The following is a 26,473-nucleotide window of genomic DNA, read 5'->3' on the forward strand; positions in this document are numbered from 1 at the left end:
GTAGCGGCTGAAGTAGCTGCAGTATTTGTAGCAGCAGTTTGAGTAGTCACAGTGTCTGTTGCAGGGATTGGAGGAGCCATAATACTTTTAAAAAACTGTTTAAACTTCATCAATATCAAGATCTGAGATAGCTGCAAGAGACTTGTCACCATGAACATGGTGGTAGGGGTATAAAAAGGGTATTCAAAATTCTCAAAAGCTGTTGAAATTAGCTTGGTGAGGTGGGGAAAGCTGTAAACAGATGTTCCCCCCGCGGCCTGGCTTCCCGGAACAAAACAACAGGTATAGTTCCAAACAACACCCACAAGATGGCTCCCGAAATACCCGGGTGGAGCTGCCTCTGCCTCCTCACTCTGCACACTGCCCGCCGCCATTGAGTACAGATATGAAAATGGTCCCGTTACCAGCAATCTCACTAAACAAATCAGTGCCGCATAGCACAGCAGAACGATACCTTTGATCCAACACACATCATTGATAAAGCGTGCACAAACACTGACAAACAGAAAATACGGCAAGTAGGGTGCTATCCAGTACAGCTCTAAAAACAACTGCGAGAACAAATAAAACAACATTGTGACCAGCGATGACCAAACCGGCTTAATGAACACTTGTAACAAATCTGTTTTCAACACACTGTGTTCAAACCTGTCCTTATCTCAACCCTTCGGGACTGACCGGGGCTTGAACCTTGGATCCTCAGACTAAGGTCCGATGATCTCACGACTGATCTAGTGAGGCCCCTTCGAGCCCCACGTTGGGCGCCAAAAAGACTGTGGTGGTTTAGCCCGGATCACCACACAGTTTCTTATTCACCCTGCCCCTACCTAGTGGGACAGGGGAGAGAAATTGGGAAGAAAGGAAAACTCGTGGGTTGAGATAAAAACAGTTTACTGAAAATACTAAAAACTACAAAGCTAACAGGATATAAGGATATTAATATCTACAAAATATACAAAATGAACAATGTACAATTTCTCACCACCCGATGTCCGAATGACCGACGCAGCCCGTCCTGAGCAGCGATCACAGGAACAACACCGAGCAGCAAGCAAGGGGGAGAGCAAGCTAGCAAGGTAGAGGGAATGATGCCAGCAAGCAAGAGAGAAGAAAAGGATGCCAAGGGTGCCCAAACGGATACCCGACAAGGAAAGGAATAACTGAAAATGATGCCCCCTCCCATGGGCAACCCCCACTTATATACTGAGCATGACGTTTATGGCATGGAATACTCTCTTTGGCCAGTTTGGATCAATTATTCTGTCTGTCTTTTGCCCAGCTTCCCGCATCTGCACGTTAACGAGACTTGGAAAGCCAGACAGTGTCCTTGGTCTCATTCACAACAACTCGTATCATCAGAATGTTTTTATCAACATTCTTCACACACAAAATCCAAAACACACCGGCTACTGAGAAGAAAATTAACTCCATCCCTGCTGAAACCAGGACACTGCTTTTATCTCAACCCACGAGTTTTACTTCCTTCCCAATTTCTCTCCCCCATCCCGCTGAGGAGGGGGAGGGTGAGCGAGAAACTGTGTGGTGATGAGGGCTAAACCACCACAGCTACTTTGTTGAATTAGAAGCAGCAACACATGATATCTGTTTGCATGGTACCATTGAAGGACTGAGTCAAAAATAGTAGGTTCTGGCAAACTCACGGTGCTGGCTGTTTCTTTGCAATACTGTCACCGAAATTGGGAATCAAACTCCTTAACACCAATGTAGCATTAAGAAGCAGGCATTCTTTATTGCAGCGCCAGATGCACAGGGGATCCTTCCATCTAGCGTGCATGGCTTATAGCACGTGAAGCAAAGTTTATATTATACAGAAACATACATATTCATTATATTTCCTGGAATAATCATGCATATGTAAAACAATTCTTAGAAATTATTATAATAAACTCTGCCTTGCTGTGCATGCTCATTATGTCTCTCCGGGGGTCTTCGGTGGTCTTCTGAGACCCCTGGTGGTCGTGCAGGTGTGTTCTTTAGTTGACCCCTTCTTATGGGCATGTGCAATATCACCTTGCCTGTATAACTTGTTTTCCTTCTCCATGGTGCATGGTCACTAACCACAAAGATCTGGTTGACCAAAATATGCTTGACCACCCTTATTTCTATTTTAGCCCAAGCCAACTGTTCTAATTGGTTAACTATTTCTTGACCTATTGTCAAGATGGGCTGGGGCTGTACTGGGAGCATAGCAGCATATAAACACAACATTAAAGTATTGTCTATCCTGCTCCCATTTCTATGTTGATTCTATTACCTTAGTTACAAAAGACCACACAACAAAGTGATCACTTTGGTTACAATACTACTAGCATGGATGTGCTGGAATCTACTTTTTTTTGTTGTTGGTTTTTTTTTTCAATTTTAGAATGTCCGCTGTGTTTCTTTTCTGTTTAGCCAGTAAGACTGTCAGGTTTGAAGTGTTTACAAAGCAGGGGTATGCAGGCATGTGTTTCAATCACGGGACCAGCTGTCTTTGGAGTCAGGCACCCTGCCCTTCCCACACCCGAGGCAGAGGGCTAGAAAGTTGCCGCAGATGCCTTTCACCCGTGGCTCTCGGGCGCAGGAGCTCACAGCCAGCTCTCCTCACCACCGCAGGATGCACCGCTGCTTCCGCGACACCCAGGGCGGGAGCAGGGCGCGCGCGGCGTTGCCGTGGAGACGGCGCCGCAAGGGACGGCGACGGGAGAGAGTCCGGACACCGGCACACCCTAGGCGCGCGCGAGAGGCAGCCGCGCTGCGGAGGACCCCGAAGCTTCCTCCCTTCCGCCATTTCGTGTTATAGAAGCGCTTCCGGCAGCGTGGACCACTTTGACATTATCGCCCGCACCCCGGTGGCGTCAGCGCGTAGGGGAGCGCGGTGACGTGTGCTATTTAAAGCTCCTCGGGAGGAGGATGAAGGCAGAGTGAGCAGGTGCTGTAGTGAGCTGGCTGCTTGTGGCGGCGTGCACGGTGGGCTGTAGGGCCGTTCCCCACCCGCCACTTCCCGGGAAACGGGCGGGCGGAGGATGCGAGCAGGCAGAGGCTCGAGGACGCTAGAGTAGCCGGGCACCGCCTGATACGGAGACTCGCTCCCTCCCTTCGTCCCCCCCGGCGGGGTTGAGCCCGCGGCCCCGTCGCAGAGGAGCGCGGGCTCAGCGGTCCCTCCCGCTGGCAGTGACCGACCCGCCGCGCCCCAGGACGATGCCAGCTCTCTCGCCGCAGAAGAAGGCGTGACGGCGAGGAGTGGACCCGCCGCCACAGGAAGGAGGAGCGGTGCTCCGCATCTCTGCAGCCGGGAGTGGGCGGATCCGGGGGGCGCGGCGCCCCGGTGCCCGCGGGGGACGCGCGGCCACCGCTAGCCGCCGCACGCCGGAAGCCCGATGCCAGCGCTGGTGCCGCGGCTCGCTCTGCCTCTTCGGGAAAATGCATTGGTGCTCGCCACGCTGCTGGCGGGGGTGCTAGGAGGAGCGGCAGCGTGGAGCCCTGCGCACACCGCCTGCCCTATCCCGCTCCGTCTCTGAGTCGCACGGAGCCTTCGGCAGTCGCTCACCTCCCGGGGAGAAGCGCGGCAGCCAGCCCCTCGCGGAGAAGGCGAGCGTCTGCACCCGGAGCCGCCGCTGACGCTCGCCCGAGGGCCGGAGCCGCTGCCTGCGGGCGCCTGGCGAGGCCGGTGGCCATGGGAGCCCGGCCCGCGGGAGGCGCTCCCTAGCGCGTGGGCGGTTCTACTCGGCCCGGCAGCTGCGAGCCGGCGGCGCGGCGAGTCCAGCCCAGCGAACTGCCGCCGCCACAGGGCTGCGGAGCTGCCGTTGCGGCGAGGAGCGCCCCGGGGACGCGGCACCGTCGGTGCCCGGCGCCGCCGGCCGCCATGGGGTAAGGATGTCGCGGGGGCCGCCGGAGCGGGGGAATGTGGAAGTGGTTGCCCACGCGAGCTGTTGCTGTTCAAGCGAACACTGCTGAACGTGCACGGAGGCGGGTGGTTTTACTGGCTGGGCGCATAAGGAGCAGGAATCCTGCTGCGATAGATGCTGTGCATCAATCTGATGAAAGAAAAGCGGGGCGCACTGTGATCTGCAGAGGTTTGCCTCTGCCGTAGCCACGTTGGATTGCTGAAAGAGCTGCCTTGGCTTCCAGATCCCCACTGTGAGGACCTTCCTCTGGTCTTTTAGGAGTGGTCAGTCCTGAAAATGACTGCTTTAAGCTCAATGTGACAAGGTGAAACTTAACAGCAGTGAAGGCTCGTTTTAACTATTCTGGAGTCTTCAGAGAATATAAAACAAGGTGTGAATTTCCCAATATAGTGAAGAAGATTCTGGAGAAATCTGCTTTACAGCAGCCCCCCTTAGTAAATTGGGACATCCATTTGAGGCTTTAAGGAAAATAGAAGGAATAAAAATCTTTAAAATGAACCTGATCACAGCTAATTTAGTAGCTATAAAAGTGATATAAATACCTGTGAAAACTTTTCAGTTTTATTCTTAGTAATTTGTATAGTGAGATGAAAAAAAAAAGAAACCTTGTGCTTGCCTGATAAACTCTGAATAGAATGGAAATTCATCCATGTTCAGAAGCAACAGAAACTTGGTATGATTTGGCTAACTGCAAGGTGGAGGCAGACTTTTAATGCATTAGTAAGATGCTGCTTTTGGAAACACATAATAGTTTGGGTTGGAAGGGACCTTTAAAGGTCATCTAGTCCAACCCCCCTGCAAGGAGCAGGGACATCTCCAACCAGATCAGGTTGCTCAGAGCCCTGTCCAACCTGGCCTTGAACGTTCCCAGGGCTGGGGCATCCACCGCCTCTCTGGGCAACCTGTGCCAGTGTTTCACCACCCTCAGTGTAAGAAAATGTTTTCCTTATATCAAGTCTGAATCTGCTTCCTTTTATTTTAAAACCATTAACCCTCGTCCTTTCACAACAGGCCCTGCTGAAGTGTTTCTCCCCATCTTATAAATTCCCTTTGGGGGACTGCTATAAGGTCTCCCTGGAGCCTCCTCTTTCTCCAGGCTGAACAGCCCCAACTCTCTCAGCCTGTCCTCATAGGAGAGGAGCTCCAGCCCTCTGATCATCTTCGTGGCCCTCCTCTGGACCTTCTCCAGTTGGTCCATGTCCTTCTTGTGCTGGGGACTCCAGAACTGGACACAGTACTCCAGGTAGGGTCTCACGAGAGCAGAGCAGAGGGGCAGAATCACCTCCCTTGACCTGCTGGCCACATGTCTTTTGATGCAGCCCAGGATGTGGCTGGCTTTCTGGGCTGTGAGCATACATTGTCAGCTCATGTTGAGCTTCTCGTCCACCAGCACTCCCAAGTCCTTCTCCTCAGGGCTGCTCTCAATCCATTCCCCGCCCAGCCTGTATTTGTGCCTGGGATTGCCATGACCCAGGTGCAGGACCTTGCACTTGACCTGGTTGAACTTCATGAGGTTTGCACGGGCCCACCTCTCCAGCCTGTCAAGGTCCCTCTGGATGGCATCCCTCCCCTCCAGCATGTCAACCACACCACACAGCTTGGTGCCGTCAGCAAACTTGCTGAGGGTGCGCTCTATCCCACTGTCCATGTCGCCAACAAAGATGTTGAACAGGGCCGGGCCCAACACGGACCCCTGAGGGACGCCACTCGTCACTGGTCTCCACTTGGACATTGAGCCGTTGACCACCACTCTCTGAGTGCAGCCATCCAGTCAATGCCTTATCCACTGAGTGGTCCGTCCATCAAACCCATGCCTCTCCACTTTAGAGAGAAGGATTTCATGTGGGACAGTTGTCAAATGCCTTGCACAAGTCCAGGTAGATGACGTCAATTGCTTGTCCTTTGTACACTAATGCTGTAAAATGAGGACCTCTATCTGATGACATTCCTTTGGGGACCCCAAACCGTGGTATTATTTCTTTCAAAAGATTTTTAGCTACCTCTCTTGCCTTATTGGGGTGACAGGGAAAAGCTTTGGGCCATCCAGAAAATGTATCTATTAGTACTAATAGATATCTATGTCCATTTTGTCATGGTAATTCTGAAAAATCAATCTGCCAATAGTCTCCAGGTGAATTTCCTCTATAAGTGGTTCCTGGGGGTGGTTGTTTAATGTTTGTAGGGTTATTCCTTAGACAAATTTCACACTTTTCAACTACTGATTTCACTAATTTTGTCATCCTAACAATAATTACCTGTCTTCTTAAATCACTGATCATTGGTTCTATTCCCCAATGAGTTTCTTTGTGCTTTTCCTCAATTATTTTGAGCATCAGCTGCAGTGGAAGCACAATTTGATTTTTAGGAGTAACCATCCAGCCTTTTTCATCTTCTTTTGAATTAAGTGATTTAGCTAATTCTAAATCAGCCTTACTGTAATTTGAGGTTTGTCGTTCAAATTTCATTTCTTTAACTGTTATTATTGCCATTATGTCTTTTTCTACTCTCTCCTTTGCCATTTGATTGGCTAATCTATTTCCAATATTAACTGGGGAATTCCCAAATTGGTGGGCTTTGCGATGCATAATTGCAACTTCTTTGGGTTTCTGCACCTCTTGGAGCAATTGCAGAATTTCTTCTCGGTGTTTAATGGATGTTCCTTGTGCTGCCAGCATTCCTCTTTCTTTCCATATGGCTCCATGGGCATGTACTACTCCAAAAGCATATTTTGAATCAGTCCATATATTCACTCTTTTATCTTCTGTCCATTTTAGGGTTTTTATGAGGGCTACCAGTTCAGCCTTTTGTGCTGAGGTATTCACTGGGAGCAGCTTTACATCAATAACAGAGTTTGTTGTTGTTATTGCATATCCAGCCAATCTTCTTCCATTTCTCATGAAGCTGCTTCTATCAGTAAATATCTCGAATTCCGGGTCAGGTATAGGTTCACTCTTAAGGTCACTTCTACCGGAGTAAACTTGTTCACTGGTCTGTAGACAATCATGACTTAGGACTTCTTCTTCTTCTATTGAATTAAAAAAGATGGCAGGATTTATTGTTGTAGTTGTTTTCAGTTTGACATCATCTTGTTCCAACAGGACAATTTGATATTTGAGCACCCTGCTTGGGGATAACCAGTGTCCTCCTTTCTGTTCCAGAACAGAAAGTACCATATGTGTTACATAAACTGTTCTTGGCTGTCCCATTGTCAGCTTACGAGCTTCTTGAATCACAGGAGGACAGTTGCTGCTACAGCTTATAGACAACCTGGCCATCCTTGGCTAACATTGTCCAATTGTTTGGAGAAATAACAAACTGGTCTTCTCCATTCTCCAGTCCTCTGAGAAAGGACTCCGAGAGCCAAGTGTTGTCTTTCATGCACAAACAGTTCAAAGGGTTTGGTTAAATCAGGCAACCCTAGAGCAGGAGCAGACATCAGAGCTACTTTTGCATTCTGGAATGCCTTTCGAGCTTCAGGTCCCCACAGGAGGGGCCCTTCCTTAGATTCCTTTAAAGTCTTGTACAAAGGTTTTACCAGAAGTCCATAATTAGGAATCCACAGGTGACACCATCCAGCTATTCCCAGAAATGTTCGCAGCTCCTTAGCTCCTTTTGGCTCTGGCATTTGACAAATTGCCTCCTTTCACTCATTTCCAAGTCATGTTTGTCCTCGTGTAATTTCAAATCTCAAACACATGACTCTTTCCCAATTTGTGCTTTCTTCTTGGAATCTCTGTAACCACTTTGACCCAAGAAATTTAACAAACAGTCAAGGTGAAACATTCTTCTCTGGTTTCTGTGGCTATGTCATCTACATATTCCAACACCAATCCCTCAGGATTAATCATCTTCCATGTTTCTACTTCCTTAGCCAGTTGATTTCCAAAGATTGTTGGGCTATTTTTAAATCCTTGAGGTAACACTGTCCATGTGAGCTGAGTCTTCTGCCCAGTTCTGGGATTTTCCCATTCAAAGGCAAAATATGCCTGACTATTTTTGTCAAGAGGAATGCAGAAAAAGGCATCCTTCGAGTCCAATACAGTGAACCAGTTGTGATTTTCTTTTAAAGCTGTCAACAAGGTATATGGATTTGCCACTACAGGGTGAATATCCTGAACTATTAAATTTATTGCTCTTAAATCTTGGGCTAACCTATATTCCTCACCTTCTGGCTTTTTCACAGGTAAAATGGGAGTATTGAATTCAGATTCACATTCGACTAATAGTCGATATTTCAAAAACTTTTCAATTACCTTTTCAAGGCCTTTTCTAGCTTCTAATCTTAAGGGGTACTGTTTTTGTTTTACCGGTTTGGCACCTTCTTTTAGAAAGATCTTTACTGGTTCTGCTGCTTTTGAATGTCCAGGAATTTCACTGGCCCATACCAAAGGGGTTCCTGCATTCTCCACTTCTTGAGGGATTTCCCGTGGCTCTGAAGTTGTATGCAACATAAAAATCCTTGCCTCTTTGGCTTTTGATTCAGGAATATTTAATTGAATTTCACCATTTTTAAAACTAATTTGTGCTTCCAATGTGCTCAATAAATCTCTCCCCAATAAGGGAACAGGACACTTTGGTATATACAAAAATTGGTGAATTCCCCATTGTTTACTCACCTTAAAAGTTAAGGATTGAATGAAAAAATTCTTTTCAGCTTTCCCTGTGGCACCAATTATGTCTACATGCTTTTTGCTCAGTTTTCCTCTACAAGTATTTAAAACTGAATAGGTAGCTCCAGTATCAACTAGAAAATCCATGGTTTGGGTCCCCAGCTGGATTGTAACCAGGGGTTCTGCTGGGGAATTCTCCCCTAGTTCCCTTCATACTTCTGATAAAGGCATCTGCTGTGCTGCCAGTCTCATTCCTTCTTCAGAATAAGGACATTCGTTTTTCCAGTGCCCTTCTCTCTTACAATTTGCACACTGATTTTTCCCCAGTCTCCCTCCTATTGCAGTTGTTTTATCCATTCCTCTACCACACCCCTGACCTCATCCCCGATTTATTCCCCATAAATTTCCTTGTGTTCCTCTCAAGGCAGCTATTAGTCTAGGTTCCTTCCGATTCTCTCTCTTAATCAATTTAACTTCTTTCTCAGTTTCCTGATTGTTAAATACTTTCCATGCAACTTCTAACATTTTTCCCAAATCTGTCGAATCTGCTCCTTCTAATTTCTGAAGTTTCTTTCTAATGTCTGGGGCTGACTGTCCCAAAAAGAGAGAAGCTATCTGAGCAGCCTGTTCCGGTATTTCAGGATCCAGATTAGTATATTTTCAGGCTGTTTCTTTTAATCTTTCCACATATTCAGATGGGGTCTCATTAGGTCCTTGTCTCACTTCATATAATTTAGACCAATTTGCAGCTTTTGGCATTGCATGTCTTATTCCGTATAAAATCCATCTTTGATACTGAATTAGAGCATTTTTCTGTCTGTGATGGTTAGGATCCCATTCCGGATCGGAATCAGGGAAATTTTCTGCCAGAGTCCCCAGCAGATTTCCATCTGCATATGCAGCCTCTGCCTGTTGTCTTGCAATTTTTAAAATCATAATCTTTTCTGTACTATCCAATAACATTCCCAACAACACTTGTATATCAGTCCAATCTGGATCCTGAGTCTTAATGATAGTTTCAAACACCTGTGCCACTCTTTCTGGATCTCCCCGATATGAACCCGCCAATTCTTTATAAGCTTTTAAATCAGTGATAGAAAACAGCACCTTCACCACTACTGGTCCATCGTTCCCTACTGCCTGTCAAAGAGGGGCCTGAACCATTCCTAGTTCTGCCTGATCTTGTCGGCTTCTCATTCTTCCTGCAATAGGACTGAATACTACAGTATTCAACTGCTCCACACTACGACTCCTGCCAGGGGTTTGGTGTCGTACCTCCCTTTCTATAGCTTCATTTACTAAACCCACATCAACGCTCAAAGCTCTCCGCAAAGGGGGCACCATAAATTCTATGTCCTCTTCCGATTCACATTTCAAACACCACTTTCCAATGCTACAAGCAGAACAGCATCTTTTCAACTTTTTTCATTTTTCTTTCTCCAATGCCAAAACCGTCGGATCCTTGGGGGCATATCCACAATCTTTCTGCCACTCGGGATGATTTCTCAAAGTAAAGAACAAATCAACATAGGGGACCTCATCCCATTTTCCTTCCCTTCTACAGAATAATATCAACTGTAAAATAGTGTTACATGCCAGAGTGCCATTCTTTGGCCACTTTTCTTGATCTTCTAAGGTGTACAAGGGCCAACAATGATTGCAATATTCTATCAATTTTCTCTTAGTCAGTGGGTCTCCCCCCTATATCCTTCCAATGTTTAAGGATACATCCCAGTGGAGACTTCTTTAATATCCCCCGCTCTTTTGAGGTAGACATAAAAGATACTTTGTTTCCCATATTTTACAGAAGAGTTTTGGTACCAAAAAGACAATAATACTGATCTACAGACAAGGTCAATCCCGTCACCAAGAAAAGTTTAAAACCCCAAATACAATGCTGTATAATATTCGTCCCGTACACTGCAACACACGCATACAGACTTCAAAACCAGCATTGTAGCAGCAATTACCAGCTTGTAAATCACTTCTAAAACACCCTGGGGCCCCTTTCCAAGCTATATACAAACCTTACCCATACTGACCCGGGTTAACCCTTCCCCACAAAGCTTTCGCTGCGATTTACGAGTAGGCAACTGTCGTAGTTCAGCCCCGATCGGACCAGACTACGCCTTTTACCCCAACCCTGCGAAGCTCTTGCCGTGACTTATGGGAAGGCACCCCTTTACCTTCCTTTACCAAGGTACCTTTTTAGCCCAACCCTGCGAAGCTCTCGCAACGCCTTACGGGTGGGTACCCCTTTAAATTAAAAATAAGAATGCCTTTACCTTGTCCCAGAGATCTTGCTTCGAGCTCTTCGGTCTGGGGATCGGAGGTTCTCCTCAAGAATCCCTTGGTGCGCGCTGGAGGTCCCGCGATCCCTCGGATCCATCGAGGTTCAAAAGCAGAGTCCCATCTGGGTCGCCAGAAACTGTCACCGAAATTGGGAATCAAACTCCTTAACACCAATGTAGCATTAAAAAGCAGGCATTCTTTATTAGGGCGCCAGATGCATGGAGGATACTTCCACCTAGCGTGCATGCCGGTCTGGAAATCTGGACAGAATATATTTAGTGATTCTATGCGTAATCATTAATAATTCCCAGAATACTAATACATAATCATCAGTTTTCCTAGACATTATTACAGTATTCCCCACCCACTTGCGCATGCTCATTCTTTTGAGTCGAGGGTCTTCTGGTGGTCTTGGGGGTCGTCAGAACGCCCCCTCAAATTCGCTGGTCAAACCCCTCCTTAAAATCTCCATATATGGTCTTGAGAACAGGTCGCATTGCTCCTTGATTTCCTGGCTCCAAAGTGATGGCTCAGGGCCTATCTTCACAGCTGGTGTTTGAGGCCTTCCTTTGTTCTACCACTTTTCTTAATTCCCCCAGACATGCTAGGCTAACTTCTAACAAACGAGATGTTGTAGCAGTTCTAAGACTCCCTGTTCCCTTTAAGGACAAATTGATTTCATATAAGATTTAACCCATGTAACTACAGTTTTTATAACTAGCAAGAATCACTTCATATTAATATTTAATTTTCAAAAATCATATTCTAAAATTATACTGATTAGTCATTTTATCATAACAACAGGAAACTAACAATGAACAAAGGGACAAAGTATTCTGTATTATTTAAAGTAAAAATCGGAGTACTGAGTCTATCTTTTAATTTTTTTTCCCTTAAGATACCATGTTAAGTTGAAATGTGTATTTAAAAGGCTCTACTTATGTGAAAGCTCTCTGTAAAAAATTTTGCAAGAACATACTTTCCAGTTCAGGGTTTTGTGCTGCTCTCCCTACAAGGCTTTTTTGGTTGTATTCAGCCTTAAAGGTAAGGTGCAATGGGCATTACACTGTGAACAAAATCTGCTTTTAGATCCAATTTTGATAATAGGTTTATTTTTCCCCATTCTGTTGTGAGTATCTTAGTTTTTATTTTTTCCAAGGCTGGGCCATTTGAGATCCACCAAAATTAGTACTGTGCTCAGAACAGGGAGGTTAGAGGGGAGAGGAGGCTAGAGCGAGCTGTGGTTTTTTTCCACTTGGGCCTTGCACATATAGTGTTGGGCTCTGTTGCATCTACACAGAGACATAGTAGTATTAATGTCATCTACTCCAAAACCCTGGCAGGAGGATTCTCTCAAGGAAGAATATTAACTGTCAACACCATGTTTGAGTTCAAAGTGGTTTTACAAAATCCAACCATCCAAACATTTCTGCAACCTTGGAAAAATGCTAGTTATGTAGTGGGAACCTGGAACAGAGGTTTGATTTGATGTCCTATATGGCTCTGGAAAAAAAACAATGAGTCTATTTAGACTGTAAAAATAGCTGGCTTGATGATCCTGCAACTTGCATATAAAACTACTTTTCTTAATTCCCTCAGTAAGAATATGGGTGGTATTTACTCAGTTATTAAAATACAGATTTTTGTCTTCACTCTGTACAAGTCCTACTAGCTTCCTCATTGTAGAGGAGAAACATTGGGAGGGATAGAATGATGATTTCAGACTGTGGGTAAGTTAACTGATTTTTGGAAAAAATGCAACCTCATATGAATACCAGTTTTGCAGCAAAGTAGATGACTGTGTGCTGCTATTAAGAACTTGATTAGAACACAAAGTTTATGATTAGTATTGCTGATTATGATCACTAAGTAAAATTTTGGTTTTCACATTTGAAAAATGCAGCTAGTATTCTTCTATGAGAAGCTTGCATTGAACAAGAAATATCCCTAACCAGAGTGGCACAACAGCAATCAGCCTTAATTGAAACTTGACAGTCATGGTGACTCACTTATGTCACCTGACACATTAATGAAGATGATTAACAACAACAAAGACGACATGACTTCTGGTTTCAGATACCATTGAGTTTATAAAGGAATATGCTTGTATGCCAGAGGTTTGGGAAATTAGCAATCATGATCAAACTTCACATAGAGCAGACTAAGTAATGATCAAACCTGATACTTTAACTGGCAAATACAAAATTTTGTTCTAAATAATCCTGTCTTATATGTATGTTGTTTATCTTCCTAAAGAACTGTTCATTTTAATTTGCTTGTAAACACTGAGGGTTTTTTTTGTTTTGTGGTGTTTGGGTTTTTTTTGGGGGGGGGGGTGGTGTCTTTGTTTTTGGGTTGGTTTTTTTTTGTTTTTTTTTTTTTAATTAAGTATGATTTTAGTACTTCCTACTCATGGCATTCTGTTTCTAAACACAAAACTTGTTAGAGAGCGGGAAATGGCAGTTTCTGCAACATGGACTTGTATTTGATAATTCAGTTAAGCCTCTTTTGGACATAATGGCTTTAAACTGGAAGAGGGTAGATTTTGATTAGATATTAGGAAGAAATTCTTTACTATGAGGGTGGTGAAACACTGGAACAGGCTGCTCGGAGAAGTTGTAGATGCCCCATCCCTGGAAGTGTGATCTAGTAGAAGGTGTCTCTGCCCGTGGCAGGAGGGTTGGAACTAGATGATCTTTAAGGTCCCTTCCAACCCAAACCATTCTATGATTCTATAAACATGTGAGCATCTAAGTGCTCCAGTTATGCAAAACATGGTATAGTCTTTAAATGTTTTTAAATACAGCTTTCTTTAAAACTGACTGTTACAACCCAGGGCCGTGATTCTCTTGGACTAAATTAAGGTGAAACACCACCAAATGATCGATTTAACACTTCATTTAACATTAATGAGGAACGAATTAACTTTGAAAACTTGGAAAGTATAAAGGGGTTGATAGCCAGGGCTCTTATCAGAACATTTATAAGAAGAAAATGGAAGAGAGAGAGAGATCACCACCCTTGGATCCAGCAACAATGATGACAGGCACCTCGTGGCTCCCTGAGGCAGTGTCTTTTACAGTCTAATCCCCACCTCCAGTTACACCCCTTGAAGACTTGTATGGTTCTGGTTCCAGAGAGTTCTGGGTCTTTTGCAGAGGTGTGAAGCAAGTGCTAAATGTGAGGGGTGGTCGTAAGCCCCTTCCTCAGATGACCTCTGTGTGACCCCTGGCCATATATGGCAAGCCATTATGTAACACCTCAGAACATGGACCTGTGGAGCTGCAGATCCCCCATATGCCCTCTGCGTCCTGTGTTACCTGACTCCTACTGTCGTTATACAAACCGCACCCTGCCCCATAACAATGTTTGAGACATTAACACACAACTCTGTGAGTCCCTTGCACTGACTTTGCAATGCCAAGCTGCCTGTAAGTAAACCTGCTCATTTCTGGCCACTGTTTATTTCAAGGATATTAGAAGCACATGGGCTTGACTTCTTTTGTTTAATATCTATTCTGATATTTATGCAAAGGAGTGAGTGAGGGAGGCTTTTCTAGTTCTTGGTTTGTACATAGGTTTTAAATGCATTGAACTCTACCAGTTCATTCAGGTACCATGTAAGGAAAATAGTTCCTGTTGGTAAAAAAAGGCCATACTGAAATAACTAACTAACTCTTAAATGCACTAGTTCCTGGTCTTTGATTAGATGCTTCCTAACTGTAGTAGCATGTATTTATTGCTTGAATATTTTTATTGAAGTATAGACCTTTAATGTAGGCAAGTCCATGTGAAATAAATAAGAAAATTCCAGTTTTATCTGTCACATAGGCACTTGAGCCAACACTTATGCACAAACTGTATGGTGTGCATTTTGTTGCTTAGTTTGTCAAAATGTATATAAGTGAGGAGGGTGCTGAGGAGAGTCTCCTGCTATGTGGGAAGAAACTGGGTGTGGAGATTTGTTGTAAGCCATTATACTGTATTTGTTTTCCATCACTGTTTAGTTTTCTTCTGTTATTACTCTTTTTTTTTTTTTTTTTTTTTTCATCTCAACCCATGTGTTTTTGCTGTTTTTTGTTTACTAATTCTCCCTTCTGTCCCACTGGAGGGTGGGGGGAGTGAGAGAGAGACTGTGTAGTCTGGTCCTGATCGGGGCTGAACTAGGACACTTGTAATTACACTTCCAACAAGTAAACTAACTTCCATCTGGGTAAAGCTCTGATACCTATCTCTTATCTTGGGGTTAGAACTACAGTAATTGTAGGTGCCTTTCTGAAGTATAAATTATACTTTAAAGTATCCTTTACAAACTAGTTGATAATCTAGTTCTAGTACAACTAACATGATACTTTGTCTTTACCAGCCTCCACCAGTGCAATCAAAGCATGAGCATGAGCTGTCAGTGAAGAAATGTTTCTTTATGTTATTTGGATAGCAATACCCAAGAGTAGTATTGATGCAGCCATTCTGCATCCAGCACGGTCATAGAATCATAGAATGGTTAGGGTTGGAAGGGACCTTTAAAGGTCATCTAGTCCAACCCCCCTGCAAGGAGCGGGGACATGCCCGACTAGATCAGGTTGCTCAGAGCCTCATCCAACCTGGCCTTGAACGTTTCCAGGGATGGGGCATCCCCCACCTCTCTGGGCAACCTGTTTCAGTGTTCTACAACGCGCACTGTAAAAAATTTTTTCCTAATATCCAATCTGAATCTACCTCCCTCTATTTTAAAACCATTACCCCTTGTCCTGTCACAACAGGCCCTACTGAACAGCCTGTCCCCATCTTTCTTGTAGGCCCCCTTGAGGTACTGGAAGACCGCTATCAGGTCTCCCCGGAGCCTCCTCTTCTCCAGGCTGAACAGCCCCAACTCTCTCAGCCTGTCCTCATAGGAGAGGTGCTCCAGCCCTCTGATCATCTTCGTGGCCCTCCTCTGGACCCTCTCCAACTGGTCCATGTCCTTCTTATGTTGGGGGCTCCAGAACTGGACACAGTACTCCAGGTGGGGTCTCACCAGGGCAGAGTAGAGGGGGAGAATCACCTCCCTCGACCTGCTGGCCACGCTTCTCTTGATGCAACCCAGGATGTGGTTGGCCTTCTGGGCCGCAAGGGCGCATTGTCTGCTCATGTTGAGCTTCTCGTCCACCAGCACTCCCAAGGCCTTCTCCTCAGGGCTGCTCTCAATCCATTCCCTGCCCAGCCTGTATTTGTGCCTGGGATTGCCATGACCCAGGTGCAGGACCTTGCACTTGGCCTGGTTGAACTTCATGAGGTTGGCACAGGCCCACCTCTCCAGCCTGTCAAGGTCCCTCTGGATGGCATCCCTCCCTTCCAGCCTGTCGATGGCACCACACAGCTTGGTGTAATCGGCAAACTTGCTGAGGGTGCACTCTATCCCACTGTCCATGTCGCCAACAAAGATGTTGAACAGGGCCGGGCCCAACATGGACCCCTGAGGGACGCCACTCGTGCCCGGTCTCCACATGGACATCGAGCCGTTTACCACCACTCTCTGAGTGCGGCCATCCAGCCAACTCCTTATCCACCCAGTGGTCTGTCCATCAAACCCACGCCTCTCTAGTTTAGAGGCCCTCCTCTGGGCCCCTGGAAAGGAGTGGGTTGCTGGGCCTGCTTATAAGGCAGAGCATGGAGTTCTGGCTCACCAGCAGCATCTCTGGATCCCAAAGCAACTTTGTGCTCTCATCCTGTCTGCTTCTGCGTTTAGAGAGCTGTGTTTGTTCTGCTGTTGTAGGATCGTCCCCCCTCCCCTCTTCCTCCCTCCCCCAGGCAGGGGAGAGAAAATATGACAAAAGGCTTGTGGGTCGAGATGAGATCACTCACCAATTACTATCATGGGCAAAACAGACTTGACTTGGGGAAATTAATTTAATTTATTGCCAATTAACACCAGATTAGGATAAGATTTGTTCTTATTTCTCATTAAAACACCTTTCTCCCACCCCTCCCTTCTTCCCCGGGCTCAACTTCACTCCAAATTTCTCTACCTCCTCCCCCCAAGTGGCACAGGGGGACAGGGAAAGAGGGTTGTAGTCAGTTCATCACACATTGTCTCTGCCGCTCCTTCCTTCTCACACTCTTCCCCTGCTCCAGTGTGGGGTTCCACCCATGGGAGACAGGCCTTTACAAACTTCTCCAGCATGGGTCCTTTCCATGGGATGCAGTCCTTCAGGAACAGACTGCTCCACTGTGAGTCCCCTGTGGGGCCACAGGTCCTGCCAGCAAACTTGCTTCAGTGTGGGCTCCTCTCTCCACAGGGTCACAGGTTCTGCCAGGAGCCCACTCCAGTATGGGCTTCCCATGGGGTCACAGCCTCCTTTGGACACATCTGCCTGCTCTGGTGTGGGGTCCTCCACAGGCTGCAGGTGGATCTCTGCTCCTCTGTGGACCTCCATGGGCTGCAGGGGGACAGCCTGCTTCACCATGGTCTTCACCACAGGCTGCGGGAGAATTCTAGCCAGGATCAGCATTACTCCTCCCCCTCCTTCTTCACTGACCTTGGTGTCTGCAGCTGTTCCTCTCACAAGAAATTCTTCACAACAGGCTGGCAGACACCTCTCAGGATCTCTTCTCTTCTCATCTCATCTCCTCTCCACTTGTGGCAGCTGGGCTGGGCCGAGTCAGGCCCAGACAACTGCCTGGCAGGAGGCCAGAGGGTGAGGCCTGCAAGGCCCACAAGGCTCGCGCCTCCCCCTCTCTGCCCCTGCTCAGCATCTTCACATCTTCTCTCCTTTTTTTTCCCTGTTTTTTTCCCTTCTTAAATACGTTATCACAGAAGTGTTATCAGGGAACATTCTGCTAACAATTAGCTTGGCCCTGGCCAGCAGCAGGTCTACCCTAGGCCCGGCCAAGTCCACCAAAGAGGAAACTACTTCTAGCAGCTTCTTAAAGAAGCTACCACTGTAGCCCCCCTCCCACTAAATAAAACCAGAACAACTCCTCAATTCCGACTGCTGTTGTGCAGCAGTTTGTTCCCATTCTTAAATATGTTATCACAGAGGTGCTACCACCATCACTGATTGGCTCAGCTTTTGCCAGCAGCAGGTCCATCTTGGAGCCGGCTGGCATTAGCTCTATTGGACGCAGGGGAAGTTTCTGGCATCTTCTCACAGAAACCACCTTTGTAGCCCCCCTGCTACCAAAATCTTGCTACGTAAACTCAATACAACATTTCAAAGATAACAGATTTCTGAGAATTTTATCAAAATAAAGAGTCAGATCAAAAAGACTTTATTAGAGCGCTTGTTGAGAGAGCAAGCACTCACTCAAGTCCTAATAGTCACAGGGGAATCTGTTGGGTCAGATGTTCTGCCTCAAAAGCCAAGAAGGTTTCAGGTGGAAGTTTGCTTTTGTTAGACACTGGAGGTCCAACTGTGACTTAGAATTTGATTTTAGACCAATTTTATTAATGCTGCTATTTGTACAAATACTTAAAAAACAAACAAAAAACCCCACTTAGTAAAGAGGAGGAAAAGGGGTTGCCAGCATCACCAACAACTACTTATTAAATTAACAGTGTATGACTGTGATATGCTTTCTCTTTAGGATGATACAAAATGATGCAGGTATAAAATTGGATGAACGTGACGTTCTCTGTCACATTTCCATTGGAATGGTTGCTGTAGTATTTGTTACATCTCTATTCTCTCTTCTTGTTCTGTTTTCCACAGGCCTATCTTCCTCCCTTAATCCCTGTACTCAGATTGTTTTTCTGACATTGATTCGTACTTACTCACATGATAATTTAAGGTCTCAATGGCCAAAACCAAATGCATAATTGTCTGCCTTCACTAGAAGTAATACCACTGCTGTGATGTGTTTTCCTGTAAGATATTTTCCAGGGGCTTCTATATGAACCAGTCACAGAATAATTTCCAATAGTAAACAACTTTTAAAATTTGGACAGTAACTTTAGGACATGTGATTTCCCATTCACTGGACTAAAGCTACAAAGTCAATTTGAATTCTAAAACGAGCTATGACTCAATCTGTTTAACATTAGTGTCACCATTGTGCAGTGCAGTTTGACTTAGTAGTCCAGACGTGCTTTTGCTTATTTATATACCCTTTAATGTTAGAAGCCATTTCATCAATTCAGTGAGGGGTTTACCATTGTCTTCTAAAGTTATTTGACATCTAAGGAAATTTAAAAATCTAATGTTTGAATAATTGTTCAGCATTTTCAAAGTCTGATCTGTAATTTCATAGGATTGGAATTATTTCAAACCATACTCTGTATTTCTGTTGTCTTTGAAACATCCTTGTTCATGTGTAAGACTAGAGCTAATGAGCAAAGAACAAATGTGGATGAAGCATAGATGCTGTAGTGTGGGCAAAGGTGGAGGGGAAGGGACAGAGTTTATAGGCTAGGATCCACCGAGTGGTCCGTCCATCAAACCCACGTCTCTCCAGTTTAGAGAGAAGGATGTTGTGCGGGACAGTGTCAAAAGCTTTGCACAAGTCCAGGTAGATGATGTCCGTTGCTCGTCCCTTGTCCGCTGATGCTGTAACCCCATCATAGAAGGCCACCAAATTGGTCAGGCATGATCTGCCCTTGGTGAAGCCATGTTGGCTGTCACCAACCACCTCCTTGCTCTCCATGTGCCTTAGCATGGTTTCCAGGAGAATCTGCTCCATGACCTTGCCAGGCACAGAGGTGAGGCTGACCGGCCTGTAGTTGCCCGGGTCTTCCTTGTTTCCCTTTTTAAAAATTGGGGTTATGTTCCCCCTCTTCCAGTCATCGGGGACCTCACCAGACCGCCACGATTTCTCAAATACGATGGCCAGCGGCTTGGCAACTTCATCCGCCAGTTCCCTCAGGACCCGCGGATGGATCTCATCAGGTCCCATGGACTCGTGCACCTTCAAGTTCCTCAGATGTTCTGGAAGCTGCTCTTCCAGTACAGTGGGCGGTTCTTCATTCTCCCAGTCCCTGCTTGTGCCTTCTGCAACTTGGGTGACCTGGCTAGAGCCCTTATTGGTGAAGACTGAGGCAAAAAAGTCATTGAGTACCTCAGCCTTCTCCATGTTCCAGGTAACCAGGTCACCCATTTCCTTATGGAGAGGGCCCACATTCTCCCTGGACCTCCTTTTGTTCCTGACATACCTGTAGAAGCTTTTCTTGTTGCCCTTGATGTCCCTGGCCAGATTCAGTTCTATCAGGGCTTTAGCCTGCCTCATCTAATCCCTAGCCACTCGCACAGCCCTTCTGTAATCCTCCCAGGCTACCTGTCCTCATTTCCACCCCCTATAGGCTTCCTTCTTTATTTTCAGTTGGTCCAGGAGCTCCTTGCTCATCCATGCAGGCCTCATGGCTTTTTTGCCCAACTTGTTCTTCATCAGGATGCATCGCTGCTGAGCTTGAAGGAGGTGCTCCTTGAATATCGACCAACTGTCCTGGGCCTCTCTTCCCTCCAAGGCTGTATCCCATGGCACTTTGCTCATCAGATCCTTGAAGAGGCCAAAGTCTGCTCTCCTGAAGTCCAGGGCAGAGAGCTTGCTGCGTAGCTTCCTCACTGCCCCGTGGATCTTGAACTCCACTGTGTCATGGTCACTGCAGCCAAGGCTCCCCTTGAGTTTCACATCCCCCACCAGCCCCTCCCTGTTGGTGAGAACAAGGTCAAGCATAGCACCTCTCCTCATTGGCTCCTCTATCGCCTGCAGGAGGAAGTTATCATCCACACATTCCAGGAACCTCCTGGTTTGCTTGTGCCCTGCTGTGTTGTCCCTCCAACAGATATCAGGGTGGTTCAAGTCCCCCATTCCAGGACCAGGGCTTGCGACCACAAGGCTGCTCCTATCTGCCTGTAGAGGGCCTCATCCACTCTGTCCTCCTGGCCAGGCAGCCTGTAACACACCTCCACCCTAATGTTCCTGCCCTTCCTCTAATCTTGAACCATAAGCTCTCTGTCAGCTCCTCCTCCATCCCCAGGCGGAGCTCCATGCACTCCAGCTGGCTGCTGACATAGAGAGCAACACCCCCTCCTCATCTCCCCTGCCTGTCCTTTCTAAAAAACCTATACTCCTCCATCCCAACGCTCCAGTCATAGGAGCCATCCCACCATGTCTCCGTGATGCCAACAAGGTCGTAGCCCTGCATGTGTGCACGCATCTCTAGCTCTTCCTGTTTGTTCCCCATGCTACGTGCATTGGTATAGAGACACTTAAGCTGGGCCCCTGACAAAGCCGACTTGCTGGCTGGAGCAATAGGAGTTCTTTTAGACCACAGTTTAAGTTCATTTGCACATACCTGAGATCCTTCCCTGGGTTCTGGGCACTTGGTGCTGGCACTGGCGCCATGCTGACAGTGGTGGGCCGGATTGTGCTCCCCTTCCCCCAGCAACACTAGTTTAAAGCCCTCTTGACAAGCCTGGCAAGCCTTTGGCCAAAGATGCTCTTTTCCTTCTCAGTTAGGTGTACCCCGTCCGCCCCTAGTACACCAGGCTTCTCAAAGCAAGTCCCATGGTCTAAATACCCAAAGCCCTGGCTGTAGCACCACTCCTTAAGCCATGTGTTAACTTGCCAAATTCAACCGGCCCTTTCAGGCCCCTTCCCTTCAACCAGGAGGATTGATGAAAAGACCACCTGTGCCCCAGAGTCCTTGACTGTTGCTCCCAGGGCCCTGAAGTCCTTCTTGGTGCTTCTCAGGCTGCTGCTGGCTGTGTTGCTGGCACCCACATGAAACACCAGCAACGGATAGTAGTCTGTGGGCCATATGAGGTTTGTTAGTCTCTTAGTGACATCCCTGATACGAGCCCCCGGCAGACAGCACACCTCCATAGAGAGTGCATCAGGTCAGCAGATGGGTGCCTCTGTACCTTTCAGGAGAGAGTCACCCACTACTACCACGCATCTCCTTTTCTTGGTAGCACTGGTTGTCATGTGAGCCAGTCGGGCTACCTTGCTCAGCTCCAGTGCCTCTCCTGAGGTGCTGGATCTTACTTCTCTGGCCTGCAGAGCAGCAAAGCGGTTCTACAGGGGCACCTCAGGGTTCAGGGGAAGCTGCTTCCTCCTGCTGCCCCTTGCCTTTGCGAGCTTCCATTCCTCAGTATCTTTTGCCTCCTTACTTACCTTGTGTGTCAGTGGGGGGGTTTTGGTTGATTGACAGGGTGCTGTGGTTCTGGTGCAGACTGTGCTTGAAACCAGATCTCCAGCTCCCTCTCAGCCTCCCTGATGTCACACAGCCTCCTGACAGCCTCCTGCAGCTCAGCCACCTACTGCAGGAGCTCCTCCACCTGGGCACACCTTCTGCAGTCAGGGCTGCTGCCTGTCCCTGCCCCGGGAGTAGGGTCCAGGCACTGCCTGCAGCCCGAGGTCTGCACTGCAGACTCTCCATTCAGCTGCTTCTGGAAGAGAAGGAAGAGTAAGGAATTGACAGTTGTTTTTAGAGGATTGTTTTTTCTTATTATATGTAAACCTAACCATTCTATGATTCTATTTAAAATTGTTTTTTCTTCTTTCTCTCTCAGCTCTCTATATACGCAAAAGTACATTTATATTTTTATATATATATATATATCTGGGCACTTAGCAAGGGAAAGAGGAAACTACTCCCCTATTTAATATAACTAATGCTACTTCAACTGAGTTAATTGAAACTTCCAGATTGGGAGGGCATCATGTCCTCTGTGGATAATTGTAACCGGTTCATAGGATTCCTATGCAGAAAGATCACCCAACATATGATATTTAAAAGCACAACAGTATTTATTGCTCTATTATAGCCTTGTATAAGCAGTTACTAGCGTATTGTTTTCCCTTTATGAGAGTCTTACCAACCCGACTAAGCCGGAGACACTGCCGAGCAGGAAGGTGATGATCAGCGGGGTCAGAGCAGAGAAGGGAGGTAGGCGCAGCACCTTCAGGGTGTCCCCTGTTGTTCGTAGAGTGAGCTCTGGGTCCTTTCTCTCCCTTCGCTCTGAACCGCCTCTGTTTATACCCTCAGCAGATTCAGTGGAAGAGTACTGACCAGGTGTTGATGCACGTGTGGCCAGCACATGCAGCAAGGCCTGCCAAGTATGTGCCCTGCTGGCTAACAGCGGTTCCCGGATAGCAGCAACATACTGCTCAATAGCAACCCTCCTAGCTCCCCTCTCTGAGATAACAACCCTCCTAGCTCCCCTCTCCAAGGTCGCATTCTCACATCTGTGTGCAGCTTGTAATTTCCCACAGTGGCCCTACATGGACCATCACTGAAATCCCTCACACAATAATGAAAAAAACAAAAGTCTTATAGTAAAGATTGTTTAGATGAAGTTGTAAATCTTGTATATGTTTTGTATATTAACTTTTGCTTGTTTATGAATGTTTTGGTAAATCTAAAATTTAAGTAATGTGTTGCCACAGAAAAATACAGATGACCTAATTGTACAATAGCTTGGAAGGGCTTTAGTAGCAAATCAGTGACTGATTCTGTAACGCATTTCGTTCTGTAGACATAAGTTGTGTAACTTCCATTTGTTTGAAGAAATAATCAGTATAAATATTCATCATCAAATGTTAAAATGTATTCTAGTTGGTTTAATTCTAGAGACATCTGAAGTTTAGCATTGTTATCAGAAAAAAAACCCTCCTAATTACCCCAGCAATTTGGCAAAATCATGACTTCTCCAACTAGTTTAATGAAGGGGGCTATGTTTTTTGCCACAGAGTGTAGGCAGCTTGTTATTCAGCAAAGCTGTAGTTTCAGTTAAAACATGGAAAGAAAAGACTGTAACTCTAGTTTATCAGAAGTGATAAAAAAAGTGCAGGTAAGCTTTATTAATGCTGTTCTGTACCTAACTAATGTCTATGCCAGACACACTTATGTGCCCTGCAAAGTGCTCTGGTTTGTCTTTGCAAAACGCTGTTGAGCAATCAGCAGAAATATGCAGGCTGTCTCATCAAACAAATTAAGGCTATTTAGCTGGGACTATAGAAGTTTTTTGTGCTGACAGTACAGGAGAGCAACAACTCAAGACTGAATAATTGGACTTTACTGACACTTCTGCTTGCTTTAGTTGTATAGTTTTTGCCTACCTTTTACATATGAAAATCCTAACCTGTGGTATAGAATGCTAATCATAGAATCTTTAAGGTTGGAAAAGACCTCCAAGATCATCAAGTCTAACCATCAACCTAACACCACCATGTCCACTAAACCATGTATGTTGAAAGCTTCAGTTGTGTGATAAACTGTACTGTGACAAAACTGAATAGCATTTCTGGTCAAATGTGTATTCATTAACCACACATCTATGATTTAAATTCGGTTATTCTTTTGTCTTTTTAGTTAATGTGATCAGAGCCTTTATTTTCTCCTTCCAATGTCAGTCGTCATCCAAATACTTGTCAGGCTTCTGAGATTTTTGTTTTGATGGGCTCTTTAACTTTCTGGAGTTAAAGAACTGGTTGCACTATGGTAATATGCATCAAATTACATTTGACTATGCTTAATTGGGAAGTAAATGGAAAATGTATCTGATGTTGAAGACAAGAACTAAAGTTTAGGTATGACTGAAGAAGTAATTGTAGAGATTCAGAAGAGCGATAAGAATTAGCGTAAAGGTTATGTTAAACAAAAGGGCTATAAAAGTCACCTTTGCATAACCTTTGTGTTTGTGCAAAGGACTGGGATCCAAAAAACAACTACCCAATCTTCTATAGCTTAGTCTGAGTTAGTTCTGAGGATACGATGACGTTTGTATGGAGGACTAGCATGTGCATTGATTCCCCTGGCCTACCTTCCTCCTCCTTTAGCTTTCACTGAAATGGTGCTCTCTTTGGTCTGTTCTGTATCACTTATAACATCCAGCATAGGAGAACAGCAGAACACCATGTCTTCTGGCAGATGGGCTTCGAGGAGCTTTAACTCCTAGCTGAGTAATAGGATTCTGCTGCTGAAAGCAACTGGTTTCAGCTGCTCTCACTGCCAAGCAGTAGAGATATTTGTGAGACTTCACATGTACCCCTTTGTAATGAGACCAGATTGAAACCCCGTAGTCCCCGATCGGGACCAGACTACGCAGTCTCTCACTCACTCCCCCCCCACCCTCCGAGAGAATAGGGGGAGATAATATAAGAAAAATGGCTCAAGGTTTGAGATAAGGACAGGGAGAAAATCCTTAAAGTTATGGGCAAAACAGACTCGACTTGGGGAAAACTATTCATTTATTTCTAAAACTAGCAGGATAATGAGACAGAGAACAAGATAACTTCCTAGACTTCAGGAAGGCGGACTTTGGCCTCTTCAGGGACCTGATGGGCCAAGTGCCATGGGAGGCGGCCCTGGAGGGAAGAGGGGCCCAGGAAAGTTGGTCCACATTCAAGGAGCACCTCCTCCAAGCTCAGCAGAGGTGCATCCCGATGAAGAACAAGTCAGGCAAAAAGGCCAGGAGGCCGGTGTGGATGAGCAAGGAGCTCCTGGACCAACTGAAAGTAAAAAAGGAAGCCTATAGAGGGTGGAAGCGGGGACAGGTAGCCTGGGAGGACTACAAAGAGGCTGCACGAGTGGCCAGGGATAAGGTAAGGAAGGCCAAAGCCCTGGCAGAACTGAATCTGGCCAGGGATATAAAATGCAACAAGAAGAGCTTTTATAGGTACATAGGGGACAAAAGAAAGTCCAGGGAAAATGTAGGCCCCCTCCAGAAGGGAACTGGTGTCCTGGTTACCCAGGACATGGAGAAGGCTGAGGTTCTCAATGACTTTTTTGCCTCAGTCTTCACCGACAAGAGTTCCTGTCCCACCACCCAAGCTGTAGAAGGTGCAATCAGGGACTGCGAGAATGAATGGACCTGATGAGATCCATCCGCGGGTCCTGAGGGAACTGGCGGATGAAGTTGCCAAGCCACTGGCTATCGTATTTGAGAAGTCGTGGCGGTCTGGTGAGGTCCCCGATGACTGGAAGAGAGGGAACATAACCCCAATTTTTAAAAAGGGGAATGAGGAAGACCCGGGTAACTACAGGCCGGTCAGCCTCACCTCTGTGCCTGGCAAGGTCATGGAGCAGATTCTCCTGGAAACCATGCTAAGGCACATGGAGAGCAAGGAGGTGGTTGGTGACAGCCAACATGGCTTCACCAAGGGCAGATCATGCCTGACCAATTTGGTGGCCTTCTATGACAGGGTGACGGCATCGGTGGACAAGGGACAAGCAACTGACATCATCTACCTGGACTTGTGCAAAGCTTTTGACACTGTCCCGCATGACATCCTTCTCTCTAAACTAGAGAGACATGGGTTTGATGGACGGACCACTCGGTGGATAAAGAGTTGGCTGGATGGCCGCACTCAGAGAGTGGTGGTCAACGGCTCAATGTCCAAGTGGAGACCGGTCACGAGTGGCGTCCCTCAGGGGTCCGTGCTGGGCCCGGCCCTGTTCAACACCTTTGTCGGTGACATGGACAGTGGGATAGAGTGCACCCTCAGCAAGTTCGCCGATGACACCAAGTTGTGTGGTGCCGTCAACACGCTGGAAGGGAGGGAAGCCATCCAGAGGGACCTTGACAGGCTGGAGAGGTGGGCCCGTGCCAACCTCATGAAGTTCAACCAGGCCAAGTGCAAGGTCCTGCACCTGGGTCATGGCAATCCCAGGCACAAATACAGGCTGGGCAGAGAATGGATTGAGAGCAGCCCTGAGGAGAAGGACTTGGGAGTGCTGGTGGA

General features: G+C 46.4%; 1 pseudogene; it reads right to left on the minus strand.

Moving 5' to 3' along the window:
* The window catches only part of LOC147596807 (uncharacterized), a 78,387-nt pseudogene extending 74,520 nt beyond the window's left edge, over positions 1-3,867 (minus strand).
* Between the last annotated feature and the right edge of the window lie 22,606 nt (positions 3,868-26,473).

Source organism: Chlamydotis macqueenii, chromosome W (assembly GCF_036417535.1).
Source record: "Chlamydotis macqueenii isolate bChlMac1 chromosome W, bChlMac1.mat, whole genome shotgun sequence".
NCBI lineage: Eukaryota > Metazoa > Chordata > Aves > Otidiformes > Otididae > Chlamydotis > Chlamydotis macqueenii.